At 52.3% G+C, this 17,384-nt stretch overlaps 1 long non-coding RNA gene across 1 annotated transcript; it reads left to right on the top strand.

The window, feature by feature from the left end:
* Nucleotides 1-711: 711 nt before the first annotated feature.
* Nucleotides 712-16,596, top strand: LOC123626141. Its single transcript, XR_006730760.1, has 3 exons — nt 712-751; nt 4,691-4,809; nt 16,579-16,596. It is a non-coding gene; the product is annotated as an uncharacterized LOC123626141 (long non-coding RNA).
* The last annotated feature ends 788 nt before the right edge of the window (nt 16,597-17,384 follow it).

Here is a 17,384-nt window from a genome sequence, read left to right as displayed (position 1 = left end):
AAATAAAGTTACTTCCTCAGTTGTACTAGCCACATTTCACGTGCTCAGTAAAAACAAGTGACTGGAACCATAGTACCAGATGGTGCAGATACCACTTTCATCATTCCAGAAAGTTCTGCTGGACAGTGCTGGTGTCCACGGACTGTACTTTAGCTAAGCAGTCCCTACTGTTGATGTTCAGGTTGCTTATTTTGCTGCTATAATCAGTGCAACAAAGACTATTCTCAGACACAGGTCTTTGACCCCGTGTGCATATGTTAATATATCTGAAAGATAAACTTCTCCGAACTGAACCTACTGGGTCAAAGGCCACATGCGTTTTACATTTACACAGCCTTTGTCAAATGTCCCTCCAAAGAGGTCACACAAATTTACACTTCTGCCACGCTCAACAATTCCGGTTTCCCTGTCCCCTAGCCAACACAAGACACTTCTCAAATGTTGATTTTTGCTTATCTGCTAGGTGAATAATAGTACCTCATGACAGGTTTACTTTAGCAATCATTTTAAGTGTCCTCCGAACACAATAAGGACCTCATTAGTTATTCCACTTGACAAAGTCACTTCGTGAAAACATTGCTTGAAGCCCTTCTATCTCAGCTGGGGACTTTGCCCTCCAGGAGGGCATTTCATGTTTGTCTGGTTGCTTCATCTGTCATTTGTGCTGAACTGTGAGTTGCTAATTATTAGCCATGGTGGATGCAGAGAGAGACAGAATTGGATATGGAATGCCAAAGCGATGACAAACTGTGTAAGGGTGGCTGTCACTTTTAAAAAAAAAAAAATGTTTCTCTTCGGTAGCTTAGTTCTGAAGTCATCGTGCAGCTTAGTCATCTAACCGCCCCTTATCCTCAGTGATTGGTGGGCTGATTTGCTCTTGGAATCTACAATTTATGTAGCAGCAGAGACAGAACACTGGTGACTTAGCTGAACCGGGTGACATCTACAATAACTACGGTGTGCCCATGTTCATGGCAGCACTATTCCAATAGCCAAAAGCTGCAAACAACCCAAATGCCCATCGCTGGGTGGATGAATAGACAGAATGTGGTCCATCCACACAGTGAAGTGTCATTCAGCCTTAAAAAGGAAGGAGATGCTGACACAGGCTGTGACATGGATGGACCTTGAGGACATTACACGAAGTGAAATAAGCCAGTCACAAAAGAACAAGTACCATATGATTCTTGTTATAGGATGTCCCCACAGTAGTCAGAAGGTAGAGTGGTGGGTGCCAGGGGCCGGGGGCGGGATGGGGAGTCGGTGTTTAACGGGTGCAGTTTCAGTTCCGGAAGACGAGAAAGTTCTGTGAATGGCGGTGACGGTCGTACAACACTGTGCGTGTGCTTAGCGCCACCGAACGGTCCGCTGAAAACGGGTGGCGTGGTTAAAGCATTACGTGCATGGTGGCAAGGCATGGAAAATGTTTAGACAATAGGTGGGGAGACAGGCAACAGCTGCTGCGTCTTGCATTTGAGGAGATTCTGAGATGTCGCCTAACCGCGTCGCCGGCCTCCCGGCGCACGGAGGGTTCCGGTGCCCACGCTCGCGGGCGCCACGGTGGGGGTGGGGGCCGCACGGGGCCCTGGAGAAAGGTTCCAGAACGGAAGCTGAGAGCCCGGGCGCTCTCCAGCTCCGCAGGGGTGCGTGGGCACCCCGCTTCTCTCCAGGCTGCTGCACAGCGGGGGTGACTCACTCCCAGCCGGTCGCGGAGCGTCACCCAGAGGACGGGAGCAAGTCGCACTTCCAGGTGGCACCCCCTGTCCTCCCCTCCCCCTCCCTCCCTTCCTCCCTCTCCTCCTTCCTTTGAAAAGTTGTGGTAAAATACACATGCCATAAAATTCGCCATTTTGACCGTTTCGAAGGGGACAGTTCAGCAGCGCGTAGGACATTCACAATGTTGTGCGATCGCCACTCTGTCTAGTCCCGGAACATTTCCACCACCCCGGAGGAAACGCTGCACCCACTAGTAGTCACCCCCCGTCCTTCCCTGTCCCCAGCCCCTGGCAACCGCCAACTGGCCTCCTGTCGCCGTGGATCGGCTACTCCGGACGTTGCGTACGCGTAGACCCGTGCACTGCGCAGCCTTCCGTGCCTGGCGTCCTTAGCTCAGCGTGACGTTCTCGGCCCAGCCTGGGAGACTGTGTCATTGCCTCGTTGCTTTCTGTGGCTGAGTCACCTTCCAGTGTGTGGACGGGGCACGTGTGGCTTATCCGTTCATCTGGGGCTGGGTATTTGAGCAGTTTCCCAAGTAGTTTTTTAGATGGTCAAAACGGCGCATTCCGTGCGCTGCGCGTTCTTGCCTGTCGCCGCGGTGCCCAGCGCCGCTACGCGCATGCGCGGACAGGTGCGGCCCGGGCGCGCGTCCTGGGCCCCGCGGGGCGCACGGGGCGTGCACTGCGCCACCCCGCGCCACCTGCCCCTGCGTGCCGCTCCCCGAGGAGTCGCCCCGCGGCCGCCGTCCCCGGGTCTTTGAGTCCATCGAGCAGAACTACTCAGTTTAAACACTCTCCGCCCAGGTGCGCGTCCCCTCCGCTCTCCGCGGCGCAGCCGGGATGGCCTTAAAACGCCCCCCGATTCCTGCGCCTTCCGGCTTAACCCTCTGCAGCGGCTCTTGGCAGAGCCCGGGAGGAAGCGTCCACTCGCCTTCCTCTCCGGAGCCCCCAGGCCCTGCAGACGCCCCCCCCCCCCCCCACTGTTCAGGTCCAACGTCAAAGTCATTTCCTCAGTGAGACTCTGAGATTGTTGCACCTGCTGTTTCTCTCAGAGTCACTGTCTTCTGCGTGACCCTGATTTTGTGTCACTCTGGTTGCAGTCTGAGCAGGTGGGAGGATGCTAGCTCACCGCAGCCTGCGAGGCCTGGCTGCCCTGGGCCCGCCCCCCTCTCTGCCCACCTCTGGCGCCACCCTCCCTCTCACCCACCCGCCAACGGCGCCTGCCGCAGGCCCTTTGCACCTGCTGCTCCCCTGCGTGCAATGCTCTGTTCTCACTGGTGACTTCTCGATCATTCAGGTTTTTTTTTCTTTTTTGAGACAGAGTCAGGCTTTGTTGGGTGGGCTAGAGTGAGTGCCCTGGCGTCAGCCTAGCTCACAGCAACCTCAAACTCCTGGGCTTAAGCGATCCTACTGCCTCAGCCTCCCGAGTAGCTGGGACTACAGGCACGAGCCACCATGCCCGGCTCATTTTTTGTTTCTATTTTTAGTTGACTGGCCAATTTTTTTTCTATTTTTAGTAGAGACGGGGTCTAGCTCTTGCTCAGGCTGGTCTCAAACTCCTGATTTCAAGGGATCCTCCTGCCTTGGCTGCCCAGAGTGCTGGGATTACAGGTGTGAGCCACCGTGCCCGGCCCCACCATTCTACTTTCTATTATTACAAATTTGCCTATTCTAGGTGTCTCATAAATCATACCCTATTTATTTTTTATGACTGGCTTATTTTGCTTAGCATAATATGCTCAAGGTTCATTCATATTGTAGCTTGTGACAGGATTTCATTCCTTTTTGAAGGCTTAATAATATTCCATCATATGTATACACCACATTTCGTTTGTCCATCTGTGCATCAGTGGACATTTGGGTCCATTGCTTTGGGTCCATGCTGCTGTGAACATGAGGGAGCAAATGCCTCTTGGAGACTTTGCTTTCAAACCTTTGGATGCAGACCTAGAAGAGGGGCTGCTGGATCCTATGGTGATTCTCCTTAGTTTGTGGATGAACCTCCACACTCTTTTCCACAATGGCTGCACCATTTTATATTCCCATCAACTGTGCCCAAGGGTCCCTGTTCCCTACATTCCCACCAACACTGGTTATTTTTTGTGTTTTTGGCTGTAGCCATCCTGATGTGCATGAGGTGACGTCTTACCGTGGTTTCAGTTTGCAGTTTTCTGACGATGAGTGACATTGTGCATCTTTCCATTTGCTTCTTGGCCATTTGTATAGCATCTTTGGAGAAATGTCTATGCAAGTCTCTTGCCCATTTTTAAGTTAGGTTATTTGTTGTTGTTGAATTGTGAGAACTGTTTATATATTCTGGACATTAACCTCTTATCAGATATATAAATTGCAAATATTTCTCCCACTCTACAGGTTATCTTTTCCCTCTGTTGATTATGTCCCTTGATGTGGAATAGGCTCTACCTTTTTACAGAGAAATGTCAAAGGATTCATGGATGTTTTAAAGCTATCACTGCCTAAATGGGGTTCTGGCAAAAAGTAACTCTTGCGCTGTCCTGACTGCTCTCCCCAGAGGCAGCCTCTGTTACTAGTTTCTATGTGCCTTCCAGAGAGTTCTGATGTAAAGTTCCCATAGAAAATTGTGCAGAGTTTGTTTTCATGCAAAATGCACCTGGAAATGAATCTGGCCTGTGATGATCTCTGAGGCCTCCATATACCCATGTTGGTGACACAGGGAGTTGGAGGGGATAGTTCCTAAAGACCCTACTTCCCAGCTCTGTCGTGGGGGAACACGGGCCACGCACTCCTTGGGCCTCCTCCCGCCCAGGTTCCGAAGGTTCTGTCTTGGCGTGAAAGGTCATTTCCGAAAGGAGGCTGTTTGCTCTGAACAGCGCCAGAGTCGCCGTTCTGTGGGAACACGAGAGTTCTTGTTTTGTTCCACTTAAAGAAGAACTCAATTCCTCTTGTCAGCATCACGCTGGGCAAAACTCTAATTTCAGTTCTTTATTTTTCAGCAATTCCAAAGAATGTGAAATGAGGTGACAGGAAGAGCCCAAACTGCTGCCCTGGTGAGATTCTTCCATCTGAAATTCATGTCCTCAGGGTACAGCTGTGGCTGGCGGGGAGGCCTAAGGTAGGATGGTGTGGGGGGGATTTCTGATTGTTCTCCAGTGGCTGTTCCCCTTTTCCCCTTAGTGTTAGAGTCCCGAAAGCTGCAGAGGGGCATGCGGCTGCCTGGCTAGAGCTGATGTTTTCCGGCTTGCACCGAAGCTAGGTGTGACCTCGGAGTTATGTTCTGGCCTATAAGATACAAGCAGGCGTCACGGGGACACTTCTAGGGCACGTGGCTGGAGAGGAAGCTCATCGTCCTTGTCTCTTTCCGGCTCCGTTTGAGCTGGGACGAGGCCAGGGCTGGGGAAGCCAGCGCTGGCCTGGCAGGGGCAGGACAGGGAGGCAGCGCGTGGCCGGGCCCTGAGCGGCCACATGGAGCAGAGTCTCCTCCCACCTTCCTGGACCAGCAGCCACTCGGTGCTGTGAAGGGAGCGGGGACCACGTCCCTAGTGTGTCAGAGCCACTGTAATTTCCGATCCTTGAGCAGCTTCACTTACACCCTGACACGGGGCTTTCTCCCTTAAACAACTTTAATTCTGACTTTCTGTTTGGTGGCTTTTACTGAAATAGAAGTTCCATGAGAACAGGAACTGTGCCCTCTTGTTCACCGTTATGTCCCGGCCCCTCCCGCGGCCGGGCGGTGGGAGCTGCATGACGATGGTTTGCGGTCGGTAACCTGCCTTCTCGTTCGCTGGGTCAATTAAAAATGCAGGTTTCGCAGGGTCTCAACCCAAGCCCGCTGAACCAATCTTTGGACCTGGCTATACATAGATACCTTCACTTACAATGAGAGAAAAGATCCCATTTCCAACAGCAACCTCAATGACAAAATATTTAGCCACAAACTTCTCAAGAAAGGTGGAGGATACAGATGTAAAAAGCTTCAAAACTCTGTTATAAAAGGAGACTTGGATTAGTGGCAAGACAGTCTTTGTTCTTAGAGGGGAAGACTCAGATTTGGAAAGATGTCAGAGCTCCTTAAATTTAACCAGAAATCCGCACAATCCCAAGTAAAATACCAACAGGAAACTTGGGGACTTTGAGAAAATGGTGCCAAAGTTCACCAAGAAAAATGAATGTGTGAGAATTCCCAAGAAAATTCTGGAAATGAAGAATACTGAGGTGAGACTAGCTTTACCAAATAATTAATGATAAAGCTAGAGTATCAGATACAGTTGGCCTTACGGAAGAAACGGGCAGCCTGAGCAACGTCCGCAGAGAGAGAGACCCAGAGAGCGGCCCAGGCGTGTGGAAGACCGGTGTGCGACAAGTGGTCGCTTCAGCCCCGGGGAAAGGGTTGGAGATGTGCTGGCTTGGGGTGACCGGCCCTTTGCCTGTTCCATAGCTGAAAGCAGATTCATTCCAAATAAGACGGAGATTTAAAAATAAAAACACTGGCCGGGCGCGGTGGCTCACGCCTGTAATCCTAGGACTCTGGGAGGCCAAGGCAGGCAGATCGTTTGAGCTCAGGAGTTCGAGACCGGCCTGAGCAAGAGCGAGACCCCGTCTCTATTAAAAATAGAAAGAAATTAGCTGGACAGCTAAAACTATATATAGAAAAAATTAGCCGGGCATGGTGGCGCATGCCTGTGGTCCCAGCTACTCGGGAGGCTGAGGCAGGAGGATCGCTTGAGCCCAGGAGTCTGAGGTTGCTGTGAGCTGGGCTGACGCCACGGCACTCACTCTAGCCGGGCAACACAGCGAGACTCTGTCTCAAAAAAAAAAAAAAACAAAACACCACCAATACAACACTGGAAAAGAATGTGGATTTAAAGAAACTCCTTGATCTGGGAGACTTTTCTGAATATGACCTGTGTATATTTTAAAATATATATATATACACACATATACTATATGTATTTAAAATTTTTACATGAGTGGTTTTATACTTTGCATTATGGTGAGGACACATTACAAGGCATTATAATATCACGCACGTACCAGATCCTAGGCCCAGGGAGGGGCCTGCACAGCCCTGCCGGGCGGACAGAACTGCGTTGTGCGGGGCGGGGGTGAGGAACGGCCGCCAGGCAGACCCGGCTGCTGGAGGCGAGTCTGGGGGCTGGCCCGGCCATCTGGGTTTCACAAGCCCACCCCATGGTTCTGGGCTAAGCTAAACTAAGGTGGCGAAGCGGGGGCATCGGTCCCCCGGGGCTGCCGTAACACAGCACCACAGACTGGGTGGCTCAGGGCCACAGACCCATTTCCTACAGTTCTGGAGGCTGGAGGGTGCCAGGGCCTCGCTCCCTCCGAAGCCTCTAGGGGAGGGCTCTGCCCTGCCTCTGCCCGATTCTGATGGCTCCCGCGGTCCTGGGCCTTCACTGGCTTTTGGGCTGTCACTCCAGTCTGTGCCTCAGTGGTCACAAGGCGGTCTCCTCTCTGTGACAAGATTCACCTCTTCGTATAAGGACACCCACCTAATCCTGTCTGCCCTCCTCTTAATTATACGTGCAGAGACCCTACTCCCAGACAAGGCACCTTCACAGGTCTGGGGTTGGAGCACGGCTCTGCCCACTGCCCACGGGCAGAAGTGGAGCGATTGGATTTGATTCAGGACACATCAAAACGAGACACGTTAGTGATTAGCCTGGGGTGGGTGTGACGGGAGAGGAAGGGAATGAAGAGGAAAAGAATTCAAAGCCCCGCTATTGTTGCACAAATCACAAAGCGTGGAGTAAAATGCTGGTGTCTTTTTTCTGTCTGAATGAGCTCCCTGAGGATAATATTTCAGGAACTTTATTCTAAGATCTTGGTAAACACATCGCTGAAAGGAACTTCTTGCCCGAAGACCTTAGTCTCTTCCCTGTGGGGCGGGGCTGGGGAGGGAGGAGAGAGGGAGGCCCCCCCCCCCCCCCCCGCATGCACCGAGCCTTGCTGTGGGTCGAGTTAACCCCAGCTCTGGGCAGCACTTTATTTTTGATTATTTTTTTTAATATGAAGAGTGAGAAGTGAGAAGGGGGTTCAGCTGCCTCTTTTTTTTCTTTTTTTGAGACAGGGTCTCACTCTATTGCCCTGCGTAGAATGCAGTGGGGTCATCACAGCTCACTGCAGCCTCCAACTTCCAGGCTCAAGTGATCCTCCTGCCTCAGCCTCCCGAGTAGCTGGGACTATGTACGGCATGTGCCACCATGCCCGGCTAATTTTTCTATCTTCAGTAGAGATGGGTCTCACTCTTGCTCAGGCTGGTCTCCAACTCCTGAGCTCAAGTGATCCTCCCACCTCAGCCTCCCAGAGTGCTGGGATTGCAGGAGTGAGCCACCTCGCTCGGCCCATTCATCCATTGATTCCACAAACCATCATGCCCTGCACCGGTGCCAGGGACACAGCTGTGAGGACAGCCAAGGTCTTTGCTGTCGTGATGCTTCTGTATAGAAGCAGGGAGGAAACAGCCAAAAACCTGGTCGGATACTGCCAGGGTGTGACGAACATCAAACAGGACAGCGCCACAGAGAGCATCACTTTAGATGGCTTGGTCAGGGGAGGCTTCTCCCGGGAGATGACACTGGAGCTGCGCCTCGAAGGAGCGAGGGAGAGAGACGTGGGGAGGGGGGACCTTGCGGGCCCCAGAGAAGGATCTGGAGTTTACGCCTGTACCAGGGAAGCCAACACTAGAGTTTAAGCAGGAAGTAATAGGATCCCATTCGCTTTGAATAAAGGTCCATGGTGTGACCTCCGTAATGTACCCTCCTTGAAGCAGATTCCTTTCCCTGAGAGCGTTTTTCTCAGGTGTCATTGCAGACTCTTTGGCATGAGAGTATTATCTTTGTCCCCACCGGTCTGTCACCTGTATGAGGCCATGGCTAATGCACACCTGTGTCCCCCTTTCCCCGTAGGAAACGTCCAGGCCACACAGTCTGACAAATGCCCGGGTGAGTGAGGGTCCAGTCCCTGCTCTGCGCCTTGGGGGCTTCAGCTGTGCCCAGAAAGGTGCCTGTGTCCTCTGCGGTCCAAGGGATAATTTTGGAGCCTGCCTGTCTGTAGGTTCCAGCCGCCCCTGCCGCACAGCTCGGCCTGGAGCCTAAGAACAGCTTCTCCTCAGGAAAGAAACGGGCAGCTCTGCTGTTTTGCGTTGAATGAAATGTTTCTAAAAGGGCAAGAGCAAGTCCTAATCCAAAGGGTCCTTTGTACCCAGGTGGGCGTCGAGATTGCTGCTTTTGCCTGGCCGCACAGGGGCTGTCTTCTTGCTCCGATGTTGTTGAGGGGTGTCCCTGGGCCTTGGGGGGCCCTAGGCAGAGGAGGTTGGTATTGGAGAGGGCAGTCTTCTAGGCGGGAAGGAAAACGTTGCTCTGGGAGGAAAATTGGCAGAACAGACGGGGCCTTGCTGCAAGCCGAGCTGTCTTGTTAGGCTGAAGCATGAAAACTTGGCTTTCATTTGAAACGCCGGTGTGTGTCAGGCCCACACACGGGGAGAGGTGAAGTGGTTCTCTTGAGTTAGGAAGTGAAGCCCGAAAACTCAGCTCAAATTCCAATAAACCGGAGCTCATAAACTCCGGGCCTGGGGACAAAAGCCCAAAGAAAGAGGGGAGGGAGGAGACTCAGACTGTGGGCCTTTTGTGGACTTTTAGCTACTTTCTTGAAAGCGGCTGCCGCAATCACGTCACTCTCACATTCCACACTGCAGTTCCTCGAACATGCAAAGTTCGCTCCTACCTCAGGGCCTTTGCACGTGCCGTGCCCTCTGCCTGGATCTTCCCATGCTTGGCTCTTCTTCAGTTCTCCACCAAGTGTTCCCTTCCCCGAGAAGAAGCCCCACCCGCACTCACTCTCCGTCAAACCACTCTGTTTTGTTTCTTTCTCAGCATTTAACGTTACCTGAAATTATTCGTTTGCTTTTTCCTGGACTGACCTGTGTGTCTGTCTGCACCCCCCGAGCACGCCCCTGGAGAAGAAGGCCCTCGCTCAGGCTCTGCGGTGCCCAGCCGGCCCTCGATCAACGAAGCTGTTGACTGCGGCCGCCGGCCCCAGAGCGTTTCCTATCTGCGTCCATTAGATGCTTGTGGCTGACAGTACTAGAAAGCCCCGAGCCGCGAGGTCCAACAGTAAGACATTTATTATCTCCACACGAGGGGAGTGCCTGAGATGGGGCAGCTTCAGGGCTCCCAGCTCCGGGGATCGACGGCGTCACAGAGAAGCCAGGCTCTCCGTCCGTCCGTCCGTCTGTCGGCTGCAGTGCACGGTCGCGGCTCTCCAGGTGGGCGACATCCAACAGAAGTGCGTCCATTAGATGCTCCCTGTGCCCTTTTTTATCCACCGAGGAAACCTGTCCTAGAATTTCCCAAGCACCCTCCCCTCGACTTCTTACTGGGCAGAACTGGGTCGTGTGTCCACCCCCTAAGCCAATCAGAGTTGGCGTTACCAGATCGGCTTAGAATAATCAGGGAGTCGGGGCCCCCTTCTCTGAGCACCCGTGGTTGCTGGGAGGAGGGTGGACCCGCTGCCCTCAGGGCGGGAATGAATCCTGGAAAGGCGACTGATGTGTCCATCATCACACACGCTCAATTTCACCCTCACAAAACCCTCTAAGGGGTCATTCATTCCCCTCGGCGCATCTAGCATCGGACCCCTGAGTGGCTCATCTTTTAACACCCCCCTTAAGCAACAATCATTTTCCATAATAAAATGATCATGATAATTAATAATTGCAATAATCAGAAATCACTGTTTTGTTGATGCCTTCTTTAGTTTTAAAACAAACAAAAAGAGGAATAAATTTCTATTTTAAAGATAGACTAAATTTACTAAAATTGGGTGTGTGCATGCATGTATGGGGGCATTTGGAGTTTCCCGAACTGAACTCCACGTAGAATATAATACTTATTAAAAGGTAACTAATACAATTGTGCTAATTTGAAGCTTATGTATGTATTGTTAAAATGCAACCACAGCAATTCTTCTGTTTTAATTTCAGAGTGTTACCGGGGTGCGAGTGTTTTTGTTACATGGATTGCCTCTGTACTGCTTGAGACACAGTTGTAAGTGTGCCCATCTCCCAGATAATAGCGTACATTGTACCCCTTGTGTACGATTTCACCCATCCCCTAACCACAGGAATTTCTTAGCACAAGGATTGGCAAGCTTTTTCCGTAACGTGCCAGGTCATAAATATTTTCGGCTTTTTGGGCCACAGGGTCTGTGTCGAAACTACTCAGCTCTGCCATTGCAGCGCGAACGCAGCCACGAGCTGCGCGTAACGAATGGGCATGGCTGTGTTCCAATAAAGCTTCATCCACGGGAGCAGGCTGGGGCCGGGGCTGGCCTGTGGGCTGCAGTCTGCCAGCTCCTGCTTTGGAAGAACTTAGACCAGCAGGAGAGTGTTTCAGGGGCAAGGTTTAGCACTGACATTTTTTGCAGTTACGGGCACATGGTGACAATGAGAAGCAGACTGACTTTGCCTGAGTTTCATGACTGTTAAATTCATTACAGGCCGGGCACTGGGGGCTGCAGCCGCCGCCCCACCCTTGGCGCCCCCACCTCTCGTTCCCCTTCACGGGGAGCACCGGGGCTCAGAGCGCACCCAGGCCTCGGGGCAGTGAAGCAACTGTTCAGAAATCCAGGCTCCGTTGCCCAGAGCTTGATCTCCCGGGCGCCCCTTCCAGTAGCCCCTCTCCCCACCCCGCTGCACGGTGGAGCTTCTCTGGGGACAGACTCCGGGTTTTAGTCCGCGTCACTCGGGAAAGCCGACAGGGCTCCTGTCCCACTTGCCACAACTTTTCTTTCTGGCCCAGGACAGGGCCAGGGAGTTAGGAAGTCCCTAGGGGTGGGCTGGGTGACAGTTTGGGGGCCCGCAGGCCTCTCACTTCCCGTCTGGAAGCTGCAGAGAATTCCAGAAGGCATGTTGGTACCTGGACCCACTTGCCCTCCCGAGCCTTCCCCGCCCACTTCTTATCTGCCGCCTCCCCGGTTCTCAATCAAAGACCGACTCTCAAGTTGCTTCCTCATAGCTCAGTTTCCCTCAAGTCTCCGCAGAAGTTTCTGGAAGTTTTGACCCCAAAACCTGCCCTTTGTGGGAGACTCCTGTTCTCTGTCTGCCTCCGCCTGTTGTTGTGGTGTAGTTTGTTGGCTTTTACCGTTTTAACCATTTGTAAGTGTGCGGTTCGGTGGCATTAAGTACCCTGTATTCCTGTGCAACCGTCGGGGGACGGAGCTGTGGATCTCTTGGAGGCTCTACAGTGTCACTTCTGCCACATTCTGTTGGTCGAAACAGGTCACAGCGTCAGCCCAGATTCCAGGGCAGGGGAAAGAGACTCCCAGCAGGAGTAACAGAGGATTGGTGGCTGTTTTTAACCTACCACGCAGGGAGGAAGTGGGGGTGTCATATCTCATTTTCCCTCTCTCACCCTCTTTAGATCCCCCACCACCCACCCGCCACGTCCAGCGGGAAACCAGAGGGCCCAGGAGGCGCTGACAGGGCTCCCGAGGGTCACCTCTCTGGAGAGGAAGGTCAGGTGGGGCAGCAGAGTCTGGTTCTTGGGGGAGAGGAGGATGTTCTCCCATAGTGCCCCACTCTAGGCCCTTCTGGAACCCCCCATTTCTCCTTTATTGTGCCGTCCATGGTTACAGACCTCTGTGGTTATTCTTCAAGATTGTGGGCTCCAACAAGGCCAGGACACGCCTGCTTTGCCCACCCGGGCCCCCGTGCCCAGCGCTGTGCCCGGAGTAGGGCAGACGCTCGGTGAGGGCTTGTCAGCGGTGAGTCTTTCCCGAAATGACCCAACCTGGATTTCTTCATGGCATCACCCCTCACATCCAACCCCCCTGCCGGGGCTTGGGGTCCCACATCTATCTCAAATCTGTCCAGTTCTCCCTGGGTCCCCCAGCCCAAGTCACTGCAGCCCAGGTGGCCCAGGACGACTGCCTCATCCTGGCTGTGTGATGCTTTCTACTCGACTTCTAAGCAGCAGCCAGAGAGAGAGAGAGTTTTATTTAAAAAAAGGAAACAGACACAAACGTAGAGAAAATCATACCATGAACTCCCATATAGCCATATTTTGGATTCAACAATTAACAGCATTTTTTCTTATTAAAAAGAATTTTTTTTTTTTTGAGACAGAGTCTCATTCTGTCACCCAAATTGGAGTGCAGTGGTGAGATCGCAGCTCACTGCAGCCTCAAACTCCTGGCCTCGAGTGATCCTCCTGCTTTGGCCTCCCACAGTGTTGGGATTACAGCTGTGAGCACCCAGCCAACAATCTACAGATTTTTTGCCACAGTTGCTTCATCCATCCTTTTATCTCTTTCTCTTTTAGTGAATTATTCTGAAGCTAATCTCAACCCCAGGTGGACTTTGCCCCCTGCGTGCTAAGTGTGCAGTTCTAAACTGTATGGACATTGTCTTCCGGAACCATGATGCCTGATCGCCCCTTCAAAATTAGCAATCGTTGGAAGATATAAATCAAATTGGGATATTCCTCCATGGCTAAAATCAGAATTCTTCACCCTCGCCTAAGAAAAAGGTGACCAAATGATTTAGTGTCACACTGTCCAAGGGACCCTTCACGGCCTGGTCCCTGCCTACCTGTTCCTTGGACAAACCATGCATCTCCCTGTCACAGGGCCTTTGCACTTGCCGGTTCATTTGCCAGAAATGTCCTCCTGAGCTCTCACCCTTCAGGTCTCACCCCTGCAGCCCCCATCTCCCTGAGGTCTTCCCTTGTTTATTTTTCTCATTAGCACTTAGCAGCATCCAAAATCCTTATTTATTTCTTTGCTTATGTGTTTTTATTTTTTAAATCTCTCTCCCCGACTAAAAAGTAAGGCCAGGACAGAGGGGGCCTGTCTTGCTCACCATCGGTGTGCACCCAGCCCCTCGCGCACAGTAGGCCTGGCACACAGTGGGTGCTGGGCAAATGTTTGCTACATGGACGAATGAATGTGTCGATCTCTTTCCTCATGCAGGTAGGGTAGGGCCAGGTGACCTCAGAGGAACCTTCTGGGTCCTGTCCTGGGCCCCACCCTCCTGCTGGCTCCAGCCGCTGCTGGCCGTGGGAGCCGGTAGAAGCTTCTCTGCTCCTGTCACCTGCCCACGGGGCAGAGTTATCAGCTCACAGCTGCCGGGGCTGGGTCCTTCCCACACACTCGCACCTTTGTCCTGGAGAGCGTTGCCAGTGTCGGTGGGTTAGCGCTTGCCAGCGGGGCGAATCATGGATCCCGAGGGCCAGGGGAAAGGTGAGGATCGAGCACCAGCCCTGAGTCACAGCAAACGGGCTGCTGGCAAAGGTCGGTGGACTTGGCAAAGGTCGGGGACTCGCAGGGGCCTGGACTGGTGGGGTAGGTGCCTCAGTCGGCTGGGTCTGCTGTGGCAGAACAGCACAGACTGGTGGCCTGCAGACAGCGGGCATGTACTGCTCACAGCTCTGGGGGCTGACAAGTCCAAGGTCAGCAGGCCAGCAGATTTGGTGACCCGCGAGGGCCTGCTTCCTGGTTCACGGGTGGCACCTTGGAATGGTGTCCTCGCCTGTGGAAGGGGCCAGGTGGCGCCATGGGGCTCTTTTTCAGAAGGGCGTTAACCCCACTGGTGAGGCCTCCGCCCTCCCGACCTAATCACCCCGCACGGCCCCGCCTCTGATGCCGGCACGTACGATTCGGTTTCACTATGAGAATTTTTGGGTGGACACAAACATTCAGTCTCCAGCACGCGACTAGAGTCCAGGAGTGGAGCTCCGGTCTCCCGAGGGAATTTTGGAGGCTGTAGAGACCTCTGAAGATCTCCACTGATGTTCACAGTATTTCAGGGGCATTTTAACTTATTGGAGAAAAGCAACTCCTCCTGAGTCATGTGTGTTGACATACCCACTTATTGATAAATTGCAAACCGCCCCCCAACTAGAGCATTTGCCCTGTCCCACTGTTCTAGTTTTTCCCCCGAAGCACACATCATCCTCTAACAGCACCGGCCAGCGGAAATGCAATAGGAAACCACGTGCACAGTTAAACAATTTTCAGTAGCCACATTTTAAATAGTAAAAGGAAACAGGTAGAAGTAATTTAAATTGTATATATTTTGTTTAACCCTATCTGTCTGCATAGTGCCATTTCAATGTGTAACCAATATAAGAATACTGAGCTATTTCGTGTTCTTTTCATACTAAGGCTTTGAAATCCGGTGTGTATATGACACGCCACATCTCATGTCGGACCAGCCCACACGAAGTGCCCGGCACTTGCTACAAGACAGCCCATGGCTACTGCGCTGGACAGACAGCTCTAACCTCTTATGAAATTATGGTGACTGTGCTTGTCATACGTTGTCATTGCTCGTCCACTAGCACGTGGGAGCTACAAGGCTGGCAGCGGGGCCGCCTGGCTGCAGAGGCAGGCCCTGGAAGCGGTGGTTCATCAACACTTACCGATTAAGGACCTACTGTGTGCCAGGCTCTATTCTAGGAGCTGGGGCAGAGTGATGGACAAAGGAGACAGATTCGTGCTCCTGCAGAGCTTTTTATTCATTCTAGAGAAGGAAGGAAGCTAATCAAACAAACAAATGCATGTGTTGTGTAGTGTGCTAGGTGCTGATCAATGCCATGGAGAAAAAGCAGGGACAGGAGATAGGAATACTGTGGGGTGGTTTGTCATCTAAAACAATGGACAGGAACATTTAAAACGGTGGATAGGAAGGAAGTCCTCGTGGGGATGACATTTGAGCTAGGACTTGAAGGAAGGGAGGGTGTTAGGGAGAGCAGCGTTCCAGCAGTGAGAGCAGTAAGTGCAAAGGCCCTGGGGCAGGAGCAAGGCAGCAGGTCCAGGAGCTCCCAGGAGGCAGCCGTGGCTGGAGCAGAGTAGGGAAGGGGGGAGAGGGACTGTGAAGTCGGGGAGATGACAGTGACCTCATGGGCCATGGTGAGGACTGTACCTTTCACTTTGAGTGAGGTGGGAGCCATGGGAAAGTATTTTTAAGTTTTTATTGAGATATAATTTGCATATCATAAATTCACCCATTTCAAGTCAACAATTCCATGGTTTTTACACTACTCACAGAGTTGTGCAACCATCACCAAACCAATTTTAGAGCATTTTCACCGCTCCAAAAAGAAACCCCATACCGGCAGTCACCCCCGCTCTCCCAGCCCCTGGCAACCACCAATCTGTTTTTTGCCTCTACAGATTTGCCCGCTACGGACATTTCATATAAACGGCATCGCAAACGTGGTCTTCTCGCGCCTGGCTTCTTTCACTCAGCGTGTTTCCAGGGCTCTCGTGGACCAGAACTTCATTTCTGTTTATGTGGAGCAACATCCCAGCGGGTGGACAGATCACATTTTCTTTATCCCGTGAGGACTGATGGGTGCGGGGTCGTTTCCCCCCGTGGCTGTCAGCGCTGCTGTGGACACTTGGGTGCAGGTTTTTGCGCAGACTCGAGCTTTCCTTCCTCGTGGGCACTTGCCTGAGGATGGAGCTGTCGGGTCCCTGGTGGCTCTGTGTCTACCTCCCAGGGTTGCCCCACTCTGCAATCCCACACACACCGTGCGAGGTTGCAGCTTCTCTACGGCTTTGCCAACACCCATTATCTGTCTTTCCGATCACAGGAGGGTTTTGAGCAGAGGAGGAGCACCATCTGACTCCGGCTTTAGGGGACCCCCCCCACACCCACGTGGATAATATTTTATTATCATTAATCTTTCTTTTCTTTGGCATTTTTGTCTTTCCTCAAGGCAAGGCCTCTCTCTAAAATGTGATGTCTTTTTTTCTCCCTTCTTAGGCCACCCTTCCTGCCTCCGGAAGTGACTCCCCTCCTCGAGGTCAGGTGGGTCACGTGTGTCCAACACTCTTTCATCTCTGCTCTTCTCATTGTCAGGTGACAGCATGGCGTGACACAAGGGCACTCCAGCCACGGCCTTGGGGCTCTCTTGGGTAAGCACCACGCACATTTGGACCTTGAAGACTTGGCCATAGATGAAAGTTAGTTTGGACAGCATGGCCAAGGAGAGTCGGGGTGCGGGGGCCGTGCGTCAGGGCCGGGCCAACCGCACGTTTTAGTAAATTGGCTAATTTCCAAGAACTCCAACCATCATTAAAAATAAAACAATCCCCATAGTGAAGGCTGTTGAAGGCCTTAAGGAACTTAATGAAATTATATTAATTCATTAATCTATCAGTACTTTGATTAATGAATGAGCTAATTAGTGAATTGATTACTTAAAGTATTTATTGAGTACCTGATATGTGCTAGACATCGTTCCAGGTGCTGGGGATAAACCGATTAGTGAAAAAAGACCAGCTTCTGTCTCTCGGGAGCTGGGGGAGATGAACAAGTGAGCAGATACACAAGACAATTTCAGATAAAAATGGGGTGATTTGACCGGGAGTGGGTTGGGACTCCCATTTTCAACAGCTTCCCAGAAGTGGGCTTTGAGCTAGACCTGGAGGAGGAGAAGGAGTTGCCACGGTAGGATCTAGGAGGAGAGTATTCTAGATGGAGGGAACAGCAAGTGCAAAGGCCCTGTGGCAAGAAGAAGCCAGGATGTTCCAGGAGCAGAAAGGAGGCTGGGAGGCTGGGAGTACAGTGAGCAAGGGGGGAGCAGGCAGCAGACGGGGCAGAGCGTGGCAGGAGCCAGGCTGTGCAGGGCCTTAGAACAACAGCAGCAGGGAGCTTAGCTGCAC

This window comes from Lemur catta, chromosome 21, assembly GCF_020740605.2.
Source record: "Lemur catta isolate mLemCat1 chromosome 21, mLemCat1.pri, whole genome shotgun sequence".
Lineage (NCBI taxonomy): Eukaryota > Metazoa > Chordata > Mammalia > Primates > Lemuridae > Lemur > Lemur catta.
This window is presented reverse-complemented; position numbering and strand designations above follow the sequence as displayed.